General features: G+C 39.0%; 1 pseudogene across 1 annotated transcript; it reads right to left on the bottom strand.

Annotated features, from left to right (window-relative positions):
• Positions 1–11,395: 11,395 nt before the first annotated feature.
• Positions 11,396–19,348, bottom strand: LOC308689350 (annotated as a pseudogene). The gene is made up of 9 exons: positions 19,336–19,348; positions 19,068–19,198; positions 18,830–18,950; positions 17,438–17,604; positions 16,706–16,859; positions 16,512–16,598; positions 16,094–16,264; positions 12,191–12,247; positions 11,396–11,430 (listed from the first exon to the last, which is right to left on the bottom strand). The product of its transcript is annotated as an uncharacterized misc_RNA (transcript).
• Positions 19,349–20,713: the final 1,365 nt, after the last annotated feature.

Raw genomic sequence — 20,713 nt, 5'->3', positions numbered from 1 at the left:
AAAATATAAGCTTAACCACCTAGAAGCAGCTGCTTATAGCCTACTTTTACATAAATCAATACAATACTGCTTAAACCAATCACAACACATATACAGATACTCAATATACCCTACTTAACCAAATTACTACTAAATTAATAGCAAAACAAATCAGTAATTTTTTACGTTCTGCTTCGGGGCCATAAACTTCACCTCAGCAATCGTCTTATATTTTACCGGTGGGTTTTTAATGGAAAGGTTGGGCACCACAGAAATGTCGGCAGAGCCACCGCACTGGATGTCAAATTCTCTGCCATCTCTACCTGGGTAAACAACCAAATTAATACACAGGTTAATAAACAGTAACATTAAATAAAAGCGTAAATATTTACATAACAACCGAATAGATACTCACTGACGCAGCGTTTGATTTTTTTTTTTGTAATTTTACTGGGCTTTTATTCTTATTTGCCTGCAAAAAAGATGTCCGTTTCTCTGCTGCGAAAACAACGACATTATGAAAGTCATCACGGCTGGTTTGAAAAACTGCATTAAAGTTGTTACCAGTCCGAGAAGCAGCTGAGCCACCGCATTACGCTCCACCTCCGGCAGGTTCTCAGCAGCCGTCTCGAATGCCATCCTGGCGTCACCGCTGGTCACTGCTGGAATGTTGTATCTAGAACACAGGGCAACATTAGACTGCAAAAGAACAAGAGGAACATGTGCACATTTGTGTACTTTAGATTAAGTGTAAAAAAATACAGATATGCATAATGGCACTTACTTTGCATGGGGTCTACAGGTCGTTGCAGGGGTTGTGGATTTGCCTTCGGTGCTGGAATAAAAAAAAATAGCCCTCTGCCGTCCCACATCGTTTGTGCACATATCCACAAATAACGTCTTTACTTTCAACAACCTTAAGTTTTTTGACCGGAGAACCCATTTAGCATGTGCTACCATGGATATCATATAATAAAGGCACATGTAAATAAATTAAAAATTAAACTATACGTTTTGAACATGGAGACATTTAATCAAGTATTAAATGAAATACAAACAATGTTTTCACAGTGGAAAGGAAAAAATATTTCATTTCTTTTTTAGTTGTACTGACCGCAAGTTTTTGTACCTTTTGTTCTTGGACACATGTTGATTTGGATGGTTGCTCTATAGCCTGGAACACACCAAGCCGACGGTTGGCCGTCTGTCAGTTTTTGTGCGTCGGCCGACTAAATCTTCTCAGTGTGTTCCGCACCGTCGGCTGAAATTGGTCCTCGTCGGCTTTGTAACGGCTGAGGGAACTCTGATTGGCTGTTCAGCTTAGTGAATGAGGCAGTGCACGTGAATAATAGCAAAACAGTGAGCAAAAATGTCAAAACGGTCCAGATAGACGCAGTTCTAATGATATGTCATCTTACCTGAGTGTTCTTTGGCGCATATTTTAATATTAACACGAGAGGAGTGGAATAAAGAAGGTGTTTAACAGGATTGATACTCAAAACGGTAAGCACGCACTGCTTTGTTTATGGTTTATGTACACCCGATTCGAACGTTATCACTCGATTGAGTGGGCGTTATCAGCTTATAGATATGGCCAGAAGGTGGCCTCCTGCGCCTACTGGTAGGCTGTTATCATCCATCTACATGGTTAACCGACAAATACAGAAGACTCCAGATCCAGTCCCACAGGAATCCATCTTGACGGAATCGGGAAATCTACTGGATGACGCGGGCGCCAACGTTGCGATATTTCTAGCTTGATATTTTCAGGTAAGACCATTAAAATGATAAAACTGAGCATTAAAACTGCAATTAATTAGCCAAGAAGGGAAAACAATACATAAAACAGAGCTGCCAACTAGGGTTAGGCCGATAGACGATAGTATCGTGTATCGACGATAGACAGAGATATCGCTGATGGCAGATGCCTTAACGATATCAATACGATAATTGGTTTGTTTTCCCATTAATGTATTAAATCATTATTAGTATTTATTATTATGAAGCTAGTATAGTTATTAAATTAATTACTACAATTAACAACAGTATCATGGTGGCACTCTCAAATCCCTTAGTGAGTTGCTCCAGGTACAAATCCAGACTGAGAGTGCATTGGCTGAAATGTCTGTATGTATTTTAATTATTGTATTTGCTTTTTATTATTGTTGTTTGCTTGTTTGTTTTGTTTGTTTTTATCTGTTCTGTCTTGCGTGGCTTTTGGACATGAGTCTGGCAAATAAACTGAATTGAATTGAATTGAATTATATTTGCCTTGCGACATCATCATTTTGTCATTAAGACAAAACCATCTCTCCCTTCCAAGATGTTAATCTGCACAAAAATCCTGATAATCGAGCCTTTAACTGAATTAAAACGCTGCTTTAGAGAAAGAGAGAGAGAGAGGGAGAGAGAGAGAGAGAGGCACGTGCTGGAAGAGAGAGAATGAATTATCACAGCAATTTTCAAATAAAATAATTTTCTGTTGAAAAACAGATTTTTGGAAGACTCCAAAATGTTTTGTCTTAATGGGTCGCGTTTCAGTCACTATTTCATATTAATTTCGTTGTTCTTTCTCCCTTTCCCCCGTGATTTTGTCTATATCGCGAATATAAGACGACCATTTTTCAGCCTATTTTTAGGACAAAATCCTCGTCTTATAGTCGGGTATATGCGGTATTTAATTTTCTTGACAGGTTAAGGAATTCAATCCTATTACATGTAGAGTAATGATTTCCTATAAGGAATTAATCAAATTTGGGATACAATTTTGATTTTTTTTTTTTTTTTGCTGATTCCAATAATTACAAACATTAAGTTATAGGTGACACACTCAAGTGATTTAGTATATGCTGATATAGTCTCTATAGTAGTACTAGGTTATGTTTTTATGTTATTTCTATCTTTATATTTGGCAGGACGGCTCTGCACCGTCACAGTCAATATGTGTGCATGTGAACCAGAAGCCTGCACTCTGCTAAGGTATGGGCTCTGGCCAGCAACAGCTGACAAGCCCCAGACAGCCTTCTCCATCCCTCTGCTAGAGCTTTTTGTTTGTCTGTCACTGGAGTGTCAGGTTTCTGTTGAGGGTTTTTGCAACACCCTGCGCTGGAAAAATAACCTCACACTTGCAGAGGTAAGTCAGTTTGCAAAGGTTAGTTTGAAGTCTTCTCTGTTAAGTGAAAATTTCAGTTACTGTCATGGAAGACTGATGAGTCCATATTGACGTGAAAATTACACCTTCTTCTGAGAAATTACACCTTCTTCCTTGATTGTACTACATCATTATCACAACTAAAAGGAAACATTTATGGAACATCTAGGATTGTACATGCAAAAGTATTCTTGATATTTTCCTATAAATATATAAATAAATATATAAATAACATAACTTCTGAGTTATTTATAATATCCTATAAATAACAACTTCTGAGTAAACCACCATCACCAGATGTAAGTATACGAAACAGTAATGTTTTCCCTGACTGCTGCTTATACCCTAGGTTAACACACTCTACAGAGCCCTTGTGGGAGAATCCATATCCCATTTTAGGCATCACCACTTCCGACAAAGAAGTTTGGTCGATATTTTCCCACAGTTAGATGATGGAACCATATGCCCAGCATGTCCAAAGGTTGGTTCTAGTTCCACCGTGGTTCTTGTTTGATTAACCTAATGGTATAGAATTAATATCTGCAAACTTAGTTAATTTTTGTATATAGCATTATAATAAAATAGTAATAGTATAAAAGTATAAACCTGGTGCAGAAACAAAACCAGTATTACTGTAAGTGTTTGTTTTCCAGGCGGATGGAGATATGATTGTCACATTGGATGCCAACTTTGGCCTTGTGAGGAAGCAAAGCTCAGGTACAAGTGCGGTTGAGCCATTACATGAACCCGCATGTTTGTTGAGGAAAAGGATGTAGAAGAATACCTGCTATCACATCTTGACAGCTCAAAGCCTCATGAGGTTAGTCATAGTTGCAGAATTTCATGGACTGAGTCCATGAAATATTAATTAAACTTGTGAAAAAAGATCATTATTCCTCCCGTAAAATCTATGTTTTCTTTAAATCTTTAGGACTGAAGTAACTTCAAGGCTGGCAACGTGCTGAGGTCACAAAAACAAGCAAAGAAACTTGATGTTACAGGAGTGTTTGGAGCCTCTTGTCGTCATGAAATGCCCCTAATGTTTGTCAACATGAGCCAAGGAGAACGGCAAGTCTATGCCACAATAATGACTGACATCTCTGACTATTGACCCAGTGTTCCAGAATGATAATTCCCCTGTTTGATTCTACCTATTCATAAAATGCTTAGAATAGCATAACCCTAACATTAGCCAAATTATTATTCATTTTTTTCAGTCACCAAATATAAACCTCATGGAATGTATATGGGAGATTCCAAAACATTACAAAATTTGAACTTTACCACCCTTCCATAATCTTCACTATTATAAGAAAACATGAAAACATTTGGAATAATATTGAGTGCCCTTATTGATTATTTAGGTATTGAATTTGATGCTGGAGATTGTTTGTATAATTATTATTTTTTTACTTTTCCTCAGCAAAAAGTGTCATCATTCACATTTGTGTTTAAATAGATTAGCCTATCCCCTGTATGTCATCGATGAGCTACTTCGAAGATGTGAGGATAAGAACATACACCTGCGAGTAGTCTATGACATTGCCTGTGTTGTTGCCTCACATTTGCATGTAAGTACTTTCTTTTTCTGTGTAAAACTGAATTATTGTTTTGAGAAAAGACCTTGACACATTTACTCAAAATTATGCCATACTGTGTTCAATCAGAAATCCGGGGAGGGCATACCACACAACATCTCTTTGGCCATACCAGCATTTCATGTTTATGGACACAAATTGCCCTGTCAGGTAATTCATTGACTTTAGAGACATCAGGACCTGTTTCACATATCATTTGCTCCCTGTTTGGCCTCCATTTTCCTGTCTATCAGCTGCACATTTGAAATTAAGTAGATGTGCCCAAAAGTAATCTTTAATCTATAATTTTTCCTACCTGGTATTTGTCTAAACTTGTTTCAGAGATGCACTGTTTAGGACAGTACAGTGGAAACCGCTTATCTCACAGCTGTCTGGTTCAAATCACTATAAGCGGATGATTGTTATACCTAAATGTGTTTTCTTTATGTTTTATGCAGATTACTATCTAATTTGTACAATTATTACATGAATATAAAGTAATAGCATGTAATATAAAATAATATAACCTCTTCTGCTGAATGGTCAAGGTTAAAGCATTACACTCACGTAACAGAGTAGGCCTACCTGCTGCTGTGAGAGATCTGGGATGACAGGAAGGCAAAATAACTTCGTAGACCACAGCAGTACGAGTAGAGGAAAATATCACATGGCGCGTAACTGCGCACAGCAAGTGCATGTACACACACACACACACCAAACACACATTATGAACACGGTAAGTAGGATCATGCTCAGTTTCAGTGTCTGTGAGATTCTGCCACTTTCCTTTAATCACAGTGTCACGTTTCTGTGTTTTGGTTTAGTTATGTTATCTAGATTTCACCTGTCTTTTGTGCTTTTGGTTTAGTCCTGTTACTTAGTTTCTCCTATGTCCTAATTAGTAATGTCTTTCACCTGTGTTCTGTCAATCACCTTGTTAATTATCCTGTTAGCCCCAGTGTATTTAACCCTAATAAGGTCTTTGTTTCCTGTTTACAAATCTGGTCTTTGGGGTCAATATGACCCCAACAATTGATAGAGAAATTATACAAAAAATATACATTTTTAATTATACAAATAATATATGGTTTTTTTTGTTTACTTCTCATCTATTCATTAATGCTGTGTTTTGGGAGATATGAAGTACTTTTGTACCTATTTACCACACAATTTCTCAACTACACCATAAGCTTGCATATGAAATATTAATTTTTTATGAAAAAATCACTTAAATGATGATCTAAATTTAATTTAAATTGTTTCTGGATGTTGATCTAGGTGTTATGTGTAGAAGTACACCATCTACTGGTTAGAGATAAACCTAAATTCTTTGCAGTTTAAGAAAGAAATAGTTTTGACCAGCAGAGGCAATAGAGAGCCATTCATTTTACTGCATGTGGCCAACTGCTTGTATTACAACTTTTGAAATATATTTTGTGAATTTATATATATATATAAACATAAGAAAGGACATTTAAAATAATTATTTTTTTAAATAGTAGAATTTTTGTAGTTTTGATGCATTTTGAAATGTCTGTTTTTACAAAATGCCACAGAGATTTGACAGAAAAATGCCACCTAAATGCCACCCAAGACACACCTAAAGGACAAGACTTGGAGTCAGATTTTAGTTGCATATTGTTGAACATATTTTAATGAACAAAGTGTAAAAATAAATAATTAACTTTAGAATGCAAAAGAAATGAATAAATAATATGTAAACAAAAGCAATATAAGTGAACATCTAATAACAATAAAAAAAAATGTCAATAACATTCTGAACACTGAACATAAAAGCAATAACAAGCTACAAAAAATATGGAAAACAAATTGTAAAACAATAATCAGTCCACGCACATCTGGCACAGGAACACTGTGTGAGCAGCACAAATGGCTCTTTTGCAGTTTGTGCACTGCTTGTCAGTTTTGGTGTCCTTTGCCCGTGGACAAACCTGACACCGTTTTCTTTTTGGGGGTGGATCAGTGGAGGGCCCTGGCTCGTTGGACGAATGCTGTTGTTGTCTCTTCAGAATCGCTGCAGAGGCTGGTGTACGAGGCACGTGTTGTCGTCGCTCCATCTGAGGGGACACCAGAGCTTTTCCCAGCTGCTCTAGAAAGAGCCTCCTTTTCATACACTTCCCTCTTTCCCATGATGGATTGATTTCTCTCCACACCACAAAGGCATTTATGGCCGAAACATCGAGGATTGTGGAGAAGACAACCATTGGCCATCGATTAGTCTTTCGCTTGCAGCTGTAGCTTGAAACCATCTGCAATATTTCAAACACACACACACACACACACACACACACACACACACACACACACACACACACACACACACACACAAACAAATTAGTATATCTGCTAGCAAAAGAAATACCAATTACTAACTCAGCAACTTTGAAAATTCGCTAAACAATGCATCAAATAATAAAATTTGTAAATACCTTGTCAAGGTTGTCAACTCCGCCTTTGCAGCGATTGTAGTCCAAGATGACCTCTGGTTTCTTGTCCTCCCTGTCGCTGATTTTGTCAGCCTTGTGACGTGCTCATGAGCAGCACATTTTTATGCCTTTTGGGGCAGTATGAAACAATAGTGTGTGTTTCATTGAACGCAAAAAGAGAAGAAAACACAGCTCGGTCTCTCGTGGTCAGTAGAGCAGGTGGGAGTTCTGGCTTGTTTTTTCGAAGTGTGCCCACCATGGTCAACTTCCTTCTCAGGAGCTCCTGGCCAAGGGCATAGGAAGTGAAGAAATTGTCACACGTCACTGTGTGTCCCTGGAGACCAGTGGTCAAATCAAGCACCACACGCATGCCCTGGTTTCTTTCTGGCTGGCCACCTCGAGGTTTGCCGGTGTAAACTTGCATGTTCCATGCATAACTCGTTCTGGCATCACACGCTGCCCAGATTTTCAACCCATATTTCGCCGGCTTACTAGGCATGTATTGCTTGAATGAGCATCTACCTCGAAATGGCACCAGGCACTCATCCACTGTTACGTCTGACCCGGGGTTGAACATTATTGGGAGACGCTCAACCCATAAATCCCACAGGTCCCGAATTGGTGCCAGCTTGTCAGTTTCTCGGCGAGCAGGTCTTGTTGCCCTGTCATCAAATCGGATGACTCTTGATAAAGTTTGAAACCTTTTCAGAGTCATTACCGCACAAAAAATTGCACGCCCAGTTTCAGCCTCCCACAGACTGGACAGGGCCTCATTGTTAGAACGAAAAACTCCGGCAAGAATAAGCAGACCAATGAATGCCTCAATATCAGTCCAGTCGACATCCCTCCAGTCAGCATCATATACTCGCTTGCCTTCCAAATTTGTCATCTCCACCAAGATGCTTTGGATGCTTGGTGGAAAAAACAATAAAAAAGATGACTTTATGTCCTCTACACGAGAACATGCGTACCGTGTCGGTCCGGGTGTCAGCTTTGTCACACGTGCTGCTGAAGCTCTCCCTGGCCCCTGGGAAGGTGGGGTAGTAGACCAGGTTATTTGCCCATTTTTAGAAGTGAAGGTTTGATCTGCATCTCCCTCCTCACAGTCATCATCTGATTCCTGGTAATCTTCCAACCCTGTGTTGTCTTCAGGGGGCTCAGGGTCTTCTGGCTCAGAGTCTTCTGGCTCAGAGTCTTCCAGGGCATCTTCAGTTTCGCTGGAATCCAGCAAGCAGTCCAGTGTCTCGAGGAGAGTGTAGCGCTTTGTCATACTGCCAGCACAGAATGAACTGTGTGCAGGACACCAAAGACCCTCTTTTATAGCCTTTGCGTGGGAACAATTCCTTTGTTTTCAAAACACAGGTCTAGCTCTTACATCTAGACGTAAACTTTTTACAGTGGAAAAGGTCAGTTGTCTTTTATCTCTGTTTCATCTCTCTCTTGCTCTCTCTGCATGTGAGTGTGCATGTGGATGCATTAGGTCTCACTCACACGTGTTCTGCATTTGGCTTCATTAGCCAAATTGGATACTAATTCTCTCTGTGACAGTCACACCTGTGTGTGTGTCTGTGTGTATGTGTGAGAGAGAGAGAGAGAGAGAGAGAGAGAGAGAGAGAGAGAGTGTGCATATGTCTCTCTGTGTGTGTGTGTGTGTGTGTGTGAGAGAGAGAGAGAGAGAGAGAGAATGCATGTGTGCATATGTATGTATGTATGTATGTGTGTGTGTGTGTGTGTGTGTGTGTGTGTGTGTGTGTGTGTGTGTGTGTGTGTGTGTGTGTGTGTGTGTGTGAGTGTGCCTGTGTGTTTGTGTGCATGAATTAGGTCTTACCCTTTTATATCTTTGTTCTGCATTTGTGACTGATTTCCTTTGCCAGTTCTATAAAAATGCTGTGGCAGTACACACAGACATGTGTGTGTTTGTTTGTGTGTGTTTTTGTGTGTGTGAGAGTGAGCATGTCTTTTCTACATCACATTTATGCTCTAGTAGTAGGCCTTCATTTCTGTGTGAAAATTTTCTGATTTATGCTGGATTTATAGATTTTTTTTGACAAATGAAGAAAAAATATTGCGTTTTTTTTCAAATTTCCCATTCATTTCAATGTGGGGTCATATTGACCCCGAAGACCAGATTTGTAAAAAAATTTTTTACATACCTTCAGAACAACCGAATCAAGCCCAGTTTTTTTGTGTGTGTATAGATAGATAATGTAGGAAAAGTCACAAAATATTATTCCACTCAGATGAAGGGAACCCTTTTTTTTAATCAAGGAAAAGTCGATTGGGGTCATATAGACCCCAAGAACCGATTGAGGGTTAAGCCCTGTGTTTTCCCTCAGTGTTTGTCGGTTCTCGTCCATGTATGGTTGTGTGTTCCTGAGTTCCTGGATTTTTCTGTAACCTGAGTTTGTAAATAAACCAGCTGCACTGAAATTCTGTTTCCTTGTCTTCAGAAACCTGCACAACCTGACAGAAGAACCGACCCTTTAAAAACCAAAGATGAGTAAGGTGAGAAATAAGAAGAAAAAGGTGAACCCCATGGAAACAACTATCCTCTTTCAATATGAGCGCTCACTTGAGGAATATGCGGGGCTTTAACTGGATCTTTATGATGATGTGACATGGGATGAAGAGGAACTTAAACAGAATTTTTGGGGTGGATTGAAAGACCCTCTTGCCCAGATACCTCTCTCTCACTTTCCTTGAGTTCGTGGATCACACGCTATGGGTGTGTTGATCCAAATTCGTGGTGGAAGATCTTCCACTCCAGCCAGTTCCGAGTCCAGTATGTCTTGTGCTGTCGCCTGTCCACCAGAGCCAGAGCCAGTCTTCTAGCAAGAGCCAGAGCCAGTCTTTGAACAAGAGCCAGATACAGTCTTCGAGCAAGAGCCTGAGCACGTCACCTGTTCGCCAGAATCGGAGCCAATCGCCTGCCCGCAAGAGACTGAGCACGCCGCACTTGAGTCTGCTCTGGAAGAGCCCCAGTGTATTTAAGCCCTGTGTTTTCCCTCAGTGTTTGTCGGTTCTCGTCCAAGTATGGTTATTTGTTCCTGAGTTCCTGGATTTTCCCTGAGTTCCTGTATTTTTCTGTAACCTGAGTTTGTAAATAAACCAGCTGCACTGAAATTCTGTTCCCTCGTCTTCAGAAACCAGCACAACCTGACACACAGATCAAGTACAGCACTAGGCGGCTCGAAGGGTTTGGGCTCACAGACAGAGAAGGAATGGAAAGGCTGTGGTCTTTTCTCAGAAGATTTGCCAGAGTCACAAAGGAGATGACTCCATCTCACCGCCTAGACCTGTTGACTGATGCCCTTTTGCATTATGGACGGAGGAAATCAACTGCCCTAGGTTTGTTCACTGTCTGCTGCATATTCTGTCAAAATGCTGTGCTGGTGGTTCACTGTTTATACATTTTATATTTTCTGGAGTGAAGCTGATCACTCACAACTTGGTCAGTATAAGTCTATTAAAGACAATATCGATTCTCGCTCAAGAAGACATCACATCTGTCATCAGAGAGGCACCAGGTAAACAATGCACATAAGAAATAGGTAACATTTTACAATTGTGCAAAATGTGCTTAAAGGAACACTCCACTTTTTTTGGATATAGGCTCATTTTACAACTTCCCCAGAGTTAAACAGTTTCACTGTTTTCTAATCCATTCAGCTGCTCTCCGGGTCTGGCGGTACCACTTTTAGCATAGCTTAGCATAGATCATTGAATCGGATTAGACCGTTAGCATCTCTCTAAAAAAAATGACTGTCTAGCTCTGGGGGAGTTGTAAAATGAGCCTATATCCAAAAAAAGTGGAGTGTTCCTTTAAGCGCATTTTGCACAGAGTGTGTAGTATTGATGTTTTCTTGTTTCCTGTTATTTTGTTTTCTAGTGTTGGTTTTCTGAGGAAGACATGGAGAAATGGAAGAAAAGTGAGATGGAGCTAGCCCAACAGAAACAGAAAACAAAAAGTAAACAACTGAAGTGAATGTCTTGAATACTGTATGAAGGTCATGAATATAATTAGTAAAGAATATTGCAAATATGTTATACATACCTTTCCTTGTACAGTAATGAAATACAGTACATTACAATTACATGAAATGAAGCACTTTATTAGAACAGCAGTAATCTCTTTTTCTGTTCTCCAGACACTGTCTGTAAATGGAAAAGGGACTACATCATGAAGCTGATTCAGTTCTACAAGTTCAAGTAAGAGTTCAATGTGTTTATTACAGCCGTCTTTAAGTGCCCTGCTGATGTGCTTCAACATGGAAGCCTAAAGTAACAGCATAGTTTTAAAGGAAACTCTCACAATGGTTATAAATTAAGAGTTGCTATAATACTGCAGTAATTTATTATGGTGTGATTAGTAATCAATTATCAGCAAGGTCTCCCTTATAATAGTGTATATATACTACTAATATTATAGTAATAGTACTATATTACAGCAGTAATGCTTGGTAGCTACAGAATATTTGTGCTGGTCTATAGATCTGGGACTTGTGAGTCGTACATGGAGTGTGAAACAGAGTAAGTAAGCAGTAATCTGTCTGTCACTGTTTTCTGAGCAAGTGTGTAAATAACAATTATTAATAAGATTTATTTGCTGACCATTGTAGAATTAAGGACTCTTTGCTGAACATGGAGAAAAAACACCGGATTAGGAGAAGATGGCAAGAATCTGATTCAGACTTCCAGATAAAGATATTAAGATCAACTTTGAAAAGGACCATAATGCAAACTAATACATTTATTTCTCTACATTCGTGTTTCCTAACTTTGCTACAGATGGGCAGGGCATTGCCATCAGACTGTCCAAGCAGGTAGCCAGCTCCAACAATAGAATGAGACAGGCAATAAAAGAATATAACAGCATTCAGTGGCCACCACAGATGAGCCACATGATTCCCTGCAACAATTGATTTTCAGGAAGCATGTGATCCATCTTGGCATGTCTAACCCTAGTAACCACACAGCAGTCACTCTAGAAACAATCTGCATTTATTTAAAGATAAAATACATACAACTCAGCTTACCTTCTGCACCCATGTGCTTGGACATTCCCTCTGCCATGTCAGTGGGGTTGCATTGGCCTGCAGTATCAATGAATCATAGAAAAGACAAAGACCCAAAAACGATCTGTGCTCTCTGAGGTGCTAGAAACAGTCAGTTAAATATTTGGGTTGTACTGTCCTGGAACAGCCCTTGGAAGGCCAAACAAAGTAGTTTTGAACGGAAAACACAGCATCTCCATGACATGGCGGCGCCGGCGAGAATAAAAGTTATGCTTTCTTTGCGTATACATTTGGGTGGTGTTATGAAACTGCCCCCACACACTGACGTAGAGATGTGGGGGCGTGTTTAAAACAAAGTGTTTTAGGAAGGTATGGCTGAGCCATAACTTTTACAAAGAATATCTCTTTGGGTTTGAGACTTCATAACTCTACAGATCTTATACTTGCACTAACAGCTACATAATACACTTAAGAAATAGGAAAACAAGAAATTGCATCATATGATCCATTTAAGAGGCAGAGGCAAACCTAAAACAAAACCATGACTCAGGGTGGGCGCCTGGGCGGCCATCCGCCTTGACCGGTTGGGGTGAAGGGACAGAGAGAGACGCAATGGCCCAGCACTATACAAAGGCTTAAGGTCATTGCACACATATGCGTTTTTTCATGTTCGTCAACCTTAAAATTCGTCACGCACAGAAACCTTGCACACTGAGTCCGATATGTATTATTAAACCTTTGCGGAAAAAAAACGCAAAAAATAAAAAATGGATTCGTCAAGCAGTGAGGTGAGGATGATTTTGTTTTTTTTGCCCTCTTTCTTCTTAAAAAGATAAAAAGAAAAGAGGAAATATTGGGTCCATCCAATCCTGAGATTGCGCCGAGAGGAAGGACAGTTTCACCTCCTTATCAAGGAGTTGTGAAATTATCCCAAACGAATCAAAATTTACCTCAGAATGTCAGTGGAACAGTTTGATGCTTTGCTAGCGATACTGGAGCCACATATTAAAAAGAAGACCACCAACTTCCGTGAACCAATCGATCCTGAACAGAGACTGGCAGTATGTCTAAGGTAGGGCTGTCACGATTATGAAATTTGGCTGACGATTAATTGTCCAATAAATAATTGCGATCATGACGATTAATTGTCTGTTTTAGGGCTTTGACGATTAATTGTCATATAAATTGTTGTGATTATTTAATTGAATCCCTTGTAAGTTGTCACTTGCAATAACACATTAATACACTTAAAGCCTTTAAATATTAAAGTAATTTATTAAATGAAAAATATGTATCTTTCAGAAATGTGTACATTTAAAGAAAAAATTTAAATGTATATGAAAGTATAAATAATAGAAACAATCACCATAAAGTTACCATAACACAAAAAGGACTGTCGTGTCAATATCTCAAACTAAAGTAAAATACTGTAAATAACAGAAACAATGAATCACAAATATAAACTATGACCATAACAGAACAGGCCATAAAAGTCAAATTCTGAAACAAAAACAATCATGCTCCTTAATGGCTTGGTAGATTACGGGACAGAAACACTAGCATGTTGACCTTTTCTGGCTTAAGACAGCATCTGACTGGGGTGACAATATTGCCAGCTGTACTGAACATTCTTTCAGAAGCAGTACTTGTTGCACAAATGCACATGTACTTTCTTGCCAACTTGGAAATCAAAGGAAACCTGGATTCATTGTCTCTCCATCACATCAGAGGGTCTGCCGAGTTATCTAGTGCTTCTTCCTGTAGGTACCTTGACAGTTCAGCATCAGCTTGCTCTCTTTTTGTTAAGCCATGTGTAGAAGGTTGAGCTTTTCTTTTCTGCAGCAGATCACACAGTCTCTTCTTTTTTGGAGGAGGCGCAGAAGATGTTGTAGGCACATCATCTGCCGCAGCTCCGTCAGACACTGTAAAAAGTAAAGGGGTAGCTTTTACCTTAAGCAGGATGTCTACCTAATATAACCCTTAAAAATTACTTTTGTTAGTGTAATCTTGTGTTGGTGTATATATACACTGAATAAAACCAGTTAATTTAGATTGCAGCATGAACATTTTTAGGTCATGTTTTAGGTAAATATTTTACAGTGTACTTCCCACCTTCTTCAACATTGTGTCCTTCCTCTGTCATCTCCATTATCTCTTTTAAAAGCTGGGCTTTGGTGTCATCTATAATTGCAGCTTCAAAGTGGGCCCTGTATCTTGGATCAAGAAGGGTGGCCTTTCTCAGGAGCTCTTGAAGTGGAGCTGGGCTATACTGTTCATCAAGTACAGCGCACATTTTTTTCTTGATATTTGAAGTGAGAGTTGTGTCATTGGAGTCAGGGGATAAGAGTTCATCTTTTAAAAGGTCTAGAACAGGCTTCACCGAAGACACCGTAACATACTTTTCCCCTGATAGAACATCTGTGAAATCAAATCAGCCACAGGTTTCAGTGCCGCATTAATGGACTCAAGGACGGACTCATCCTGCCAGGTCGGGTTAAGGTGTCCATGTTTTCTGTCATCAATCAGGACACGTCTGATTGCAGGTATTTGCTCCAGAACTCTGTCTATCATTTTTTGTTTTGTTCCCCAGCGTGTAGAGACATCCTGGAGTAAATATGACATGTTTGTTATAGTTTATATAATTATTAACTATATATATATAATATAATATAATATATATATATATATATATATATATATATATATATATATATATATATATATATATATATATATATAATAAAAACATTAGTTTTAGAGATTATATAGTATAATTTAAAGTAGAAAATTGGTTTGAGGATTATAATATATTTTTTAAAAGATAAATTTACTTGATACTTTTTTTTACTTAATTTAATATACAAAATAAAAATACTTTTAATAAAATATTTAACTTACCAGAACTAAATTATGCTGAGGAATGTCAGCCTCCATCTGTGCCTTTTTCAGGTCTCTTCTTTTTAACCAGCTCATGCTGAACGTGTTCACCAGATTCCTGCAAAGTCCTAGGGCACGTGCTGTGCGATCCTTCTCACTTGCTATGGCATTTGTAACAGCCAAGTGGAGATTATGGCCAAAACAATTTAGCCATGGCCAGCCAAGTTTGCCCACTGCAGCCACAATATTAGCCCCATTATCAGTGGTTATGCAGGAAAAAAAATTCTCATCTAATTCCCAATCTGATAAAATGCACTTAAGAGTTTCTGAAAGTGTATCAGCAGTATGGTTCTCTGGGGTGTATCTTGTCTCTAGACATTTTGATACTAGTGTCCAGTCAGTTGTGAGGTAATGTACTGTTAGGCTCATGTACAGGGTCATATTTACACTGGACCACATGTCTGTTGTGGCTGAATAAAAATCAATTTCTTTCAAATCCTTGGGGATTTCATCCTTCACTTCTATGTATAAATGTGGAAGTCTAAGGTATGGGCACACACACACGTATAGCCTACACGCAAACACACGGCCGGCGGAAGCGCTGGGCAGACAGAACAGCTGTATACAGGTTATATTTTATACTCAAATAATACATGATTAGTAATCGAATTGGCTGCTCAATCCATTGTGGATTTTGTCGATCGCTTGTACGGTGGCTCTGAATTGTACGGTGGCTCTCAAAATACTGGCTGTGAATGCGAAAAAACGCAGAAAATCGAACCCGATCCGAATTTTTTATTACGGACGAAAGTTTCGTAGACGGTGTGCAAGCGTGATTGACATAACGTGAGGTCGATATATATATATATATATATATATATATATATATTTTTTTTTTTTTTTTTACGTACGAAAATTTCGGATGCGAATTTCGGACTCAGTGTGCAATGGCCTTTACATGTAGGCCTGTATTATTCTTTAGTTAACTTATTTTCACCACTGCCAAAACACAAGTGGAGAAAAACAACTGCTGGTAATGTCACTTACCTATTTCAAATGTAATCTCCTCTGCAGCTTGCAAAATTCCTACCAACTGGTTTTTTCCATAAAAGGAAGGCTTCCTCAGGGTAAAGCTGTTAGGCAGTCCAGAAACTTTAATAGTCAAGCCCTGATTCACTAGGGACTGGTAGGGGAGCCTTCCAGTACCTCCGGCCTCCTCTGAAAGACATGAAACACACGTTACACAATGTTACACAGTTGGACAATTGTGACTCTCCCTTCTAGTTGATGGCCAGTTTAAAGGCTGCAAACCGTCATTTTGGTAAGGTGACATAATCTGATGGTTGATTGGCACCTTATATAATTTATTCATTTAAAAATGCCATGGATTCGTGAAGGTATATTAGGTTATCAAGATAAGCAGTTTCTTTACATCAGTTTTAAAAGTATTTTAACTTATACTTACTATATTTTTGGTTGAATAGATCTTTTACTTTTCCTACCAGAACACTGACTTGATCTCTGGTACTGGGTGTTGCGGCTGAGGAGCTGGCTACAGATGTAACAACAGACAACAATTCATTTAATAAAACTGTATTATGTATATTTGCACTATTATGGGCCTGAGTCCATTTCTGTGGATTTTCATATAGCCAATACCTTTGAAATGAAGTGCAAAGTTGTTTACTGTGTCTTTTGAATCGAGGAAATCAGTGGCTCCTTTGCTGCTCAGTTCAAACACCTCTAATGAAGACTTTTGGCGGTCAAATGATAGAATGGCTGTTTCCACACCCAAATCCTCAAGCTTGGACATCTTTACAATATTTAGATAAAGAAGACAACCACAAAAATAGAAAATAATTGATTATACACAATAGTCAAAACCTACTTTTAAAAATCCAACACACACTGAAGAAACAACTCATAACAGGGCTTGGCAATATATGAAAACAGTGTTGTCACAAGTGGCAAACAAGTGGTCAGGGACCACCAGGGTTACATTAACTATACATTAGCTGTATTTGTATAGAGTCTAAATGCAACTAATAATTTGACTCATAGCCATTTGTTACTACTAATGCTTCATTACTAATGACCACCTTGATCTGAATAAACTAGCCCAACCAGTAGGAATTTAGTTTGAGAGGGTGGTATGAGTCTTTGGCAATTTCTTCAATGTAAGAATATTTGATGTTGATAGCCTTGTAAACAAAAATCAGCTGGAATATTTATTTGGAATGAACTAATTTAAAATTACTATAAAATCTACAGATAAACAATCCAGTTGTCTAACACAATGTTCTGCTCACATCACAATTGCTGTTGATCCTCCTTCCATCTAATACTGTAAAAATACCACTAATGCTTAGCAAATGAATCCTCTTTCCAAACCTCTAACTTCAGCTTCTTAAGGTGCATTTTAATTCGGGCATCCCTCATCGCAGGGCTTAGGTCCTGTGCCTACCCATGTGCCCTCAGTTCTGCTGCCTCTTGAACGTATTTCTGCTTTGCATCTTCCCCCAATTTGGCCCATCTGCCCTTAATATCATTCATTGTGCCTGGAAAGAAGGAAAAAATAGATGCACAGAAAACTTAACACATTAGAGTCAGTATCTCCTTTTGAAAGTAAATTCCTACAACGATAATCAGTCCAAAACACTGGTTTACTTGGGTTGTGAAACCCATTTCTCTGTAACAACTCTGTAAAAACAAGATAACGTGTAAAGTAGATGACCTGATGATTCTTTTCAATACACACAGCATTCTTACACTGATGAATGCAACTTGCGTGAGTGAAATACTTGCCAAATGCTATCATTAAAATCTGACCCTCATGAACCTGATGTCAACAGGGCCATCATGTACGAAAACAAACAATTTAGTATAAAAATGAAAAGCAGTCGTTAAAGGTGCTATAAGTGATCTCGGTTGGCGTAACCTCTTGTTGATGTGTTGAATTATTATTCAAGAACCTGTAGGCAGAACCCGTCCTTATTAGACATTATACCATGGTCTGGGTGAATACTCGATTCTGATTGGCTGCAGGGTGTCCGTTAAAAGGTGATAATGGACTCCTAGGAAAGGCGTCCCGTCAATTTGCCTGATGACAGTTCTAAATGATTGCGCTGGCTCAAACTCACTGATCAACTGCTGCGGTCGGGTCGCTGTGGCCACGTTGCTTGGAAACGCCTGTATACGGGAGATATTAAATAGTGCGCTCGACTTAATAAATAAAAACCCTCACGATTTTTACTCTAAAACACATTAAAGTATTATTAATTGATTAAATATTTCTTTCTTTCGTAAGTAACCATGGTATAAGCGGGTTAATGCCCTTCGAGGTGTCCATTATCAGGTTTTAATGGACCTCCGCTGCGCGTCGGCCGGTTCACGCCTCGCCGTCGTCCATTAAAACCTGATAATGGACACCTCGTCGGGCATTAACCCTTACTTCTCTGACGGAGGCTAGCTAGACCCACCCTCCCTCCTCCTCATCCGCACACTAACCCCCCAAACCCCACCCCCACATCATTCTTGTTGGTTATTGGCTGGATCAGTTTGTTATGTTTTGTGCTGCGGGTCGCTCTGTTTGTTGCTCAGTTTGTTTTTGCTGCAGTTTGTTGAGCCTGGGCTGTCTGTCAGAGACTGTGTTTTTTTACAGTGTTTTCAAGGGACAGGCAGCTAGCAGATAGTGAGGAGATGTTTGCGGTATGTGGAAAAAAATGTTTTGGCCTAAAAAAACGCGCGAGAACGCTTATACCACCTTTAAATTTTGTTTCTCACCTTTGTCCCTACAAAAAAGATTGTAAGTTGACAGCTCTCTAATGTGAACTTTGGCCTTTGATGGCCGGGGCTCAGACGAAGCATTAGTCATTTGTGATCTTTTGTAATTACCGATCCAGTTCTGAAAAACAAAAAAATAGCGAAAGGGTATTACACCAATTAAACTGAATGTTAACAAAACACTTCATTCATTTATTTAACATGTTGTTTGTTAGTGTGGCACTAAAGAAAACCTTACTTCTACGACACTGGTGTCCAAACCAGTAGCCGATGCAGCTCTTGGTATTAATTCTGAACCAACTCGTGTCATTCCATCCTTAAAAAATGATTTCAGTGTTTCCTTTTGATTCCAATTGATGGGAGTTCTCTCTTGTTGAATAACAACAAAGAAAGAAAAAGCTAGTCAGTAATAAATCAGTTATAAAAAAAGACAGATTTTGCAGATCATACCATTGTTCTCAGACACTCTTGCCTAATGCTTCTGGATTAGCAACTGTAAGGCTTACCTCTCTGGGCCATCTTCAATCTAAAACATAAACAGAGAGAAACTTTTACAAGAAAGATTTTTGAACAATGAATTCTAAACCAAATTTTGGATTGTTCAACTAAGACATAGAGCATGGAAGTTATAAAACAAACTTGCCACAGAAGTCCTTGCAACCCGCTGGGAATGTATGCTGTAAAGAGAGGGAAAAAAAAGTTAGGCAAAGAGATATTAATGTAACACAGACAGGCAGACAAATAGATAGATTAGATTGGGTTTTATTTTTCAAGTTCAATTTCGAGGACAGCAAAAAATGTTACACAAACAGACACCACAGTGTATTTAACATTAACGTTTACTTCTAATAGATTGCCAGTGTTAATCTTTTGCATTAATGTAATTGTAAGCTTAAGTAATTTTTAGTTTAACTTTGCGTTTAACTAGAAACTATTACCCCATTAGCTTCAGACATAAAAACCTGCCTATTAGCAACGAATGTAACGTAACGACAGGCTAATAACGTAATAGGGCCTAGCCTGTAATGTCTGCAGCATAGACTGTAAAAAAATAGATCTGCAGACACATCGCAATACGGTTATCTCATGTCAACAATCATGCCACGATCACGCAATCTAACTAGCTGCTAACGTGCTGGCTTTCCTGAGGTAAATGTTATGTGACATAGCATAGGCTAATTTTTCTCCAGCTGTTTTATTGACCCCTTTGTTTGATTGATTGGTCGATATTCTGTATGAGGAATATACATTTCGTTAAGTTGTAACTGTTACTGTATCTTTCAACAGTGTTCATTCGTGTTTATTTACTATTAACGTTAGCTAGAGATGATCGGTTCACGTACCGCTAGAGATCTGTCGCGTCACATTTACAAGCGCCAAAACGGTATTTCGTAATAAAAGTGACAGAATCTATTGGCTAATTAATTGCAGTTTTAATGCTCAGTTTTATCATTTTAATTGTCTTACCTGAAAATATCAAGCTAGAAATATCACAACGTTGGCGCCCGCGTCAAAGATGGATTCCTGTGGGACTGGATCTGGAGTCTTCTGTATTTGTCGGTTAACCATGTAGATGGATGATAACAGCCTACCAGTAGGCGCAGGAGGCCACCTTCTGGCCATATCTATAAGCTGATAACCACTGATGTAGTTCTCTCTGTGTGTTCAGGTGCCGCTTTTAACCCCGACGCGAGGCGACAACACAGTCGGCTTTCATCAGCGCTAGTTCGTCGGCGTCGGCTTGGTGTGTCAGTTTGTGTTTCCTGGATGGCACAAGGAGATGTGTCTGTTGGTGTAGGATGTGTTCTGTGTGGTGGTGTGTGCATTTGCAGTAAAGTATGATCAAACTCTGTATCTTCGAAGTCTTGTTTAGACTGTCCAGCT

The sequence above is a fragment of the Scardinius erythrophthalmus genome (assembly GCF_964197995.2).
Source record: "Scardinius erythrophthalmus genome assembly, chromosome: 4".
NCBI classification, from domain to species: Eukaryota; Metazoa; Chordata; class Actinopteri; order Cypriniformes; family Leuciscidae; genus Scardinius; species Scardinius erythrophthalmus.
This window is presented reverse-complemented; position numbering and strand designations above follow the sequence as displayed.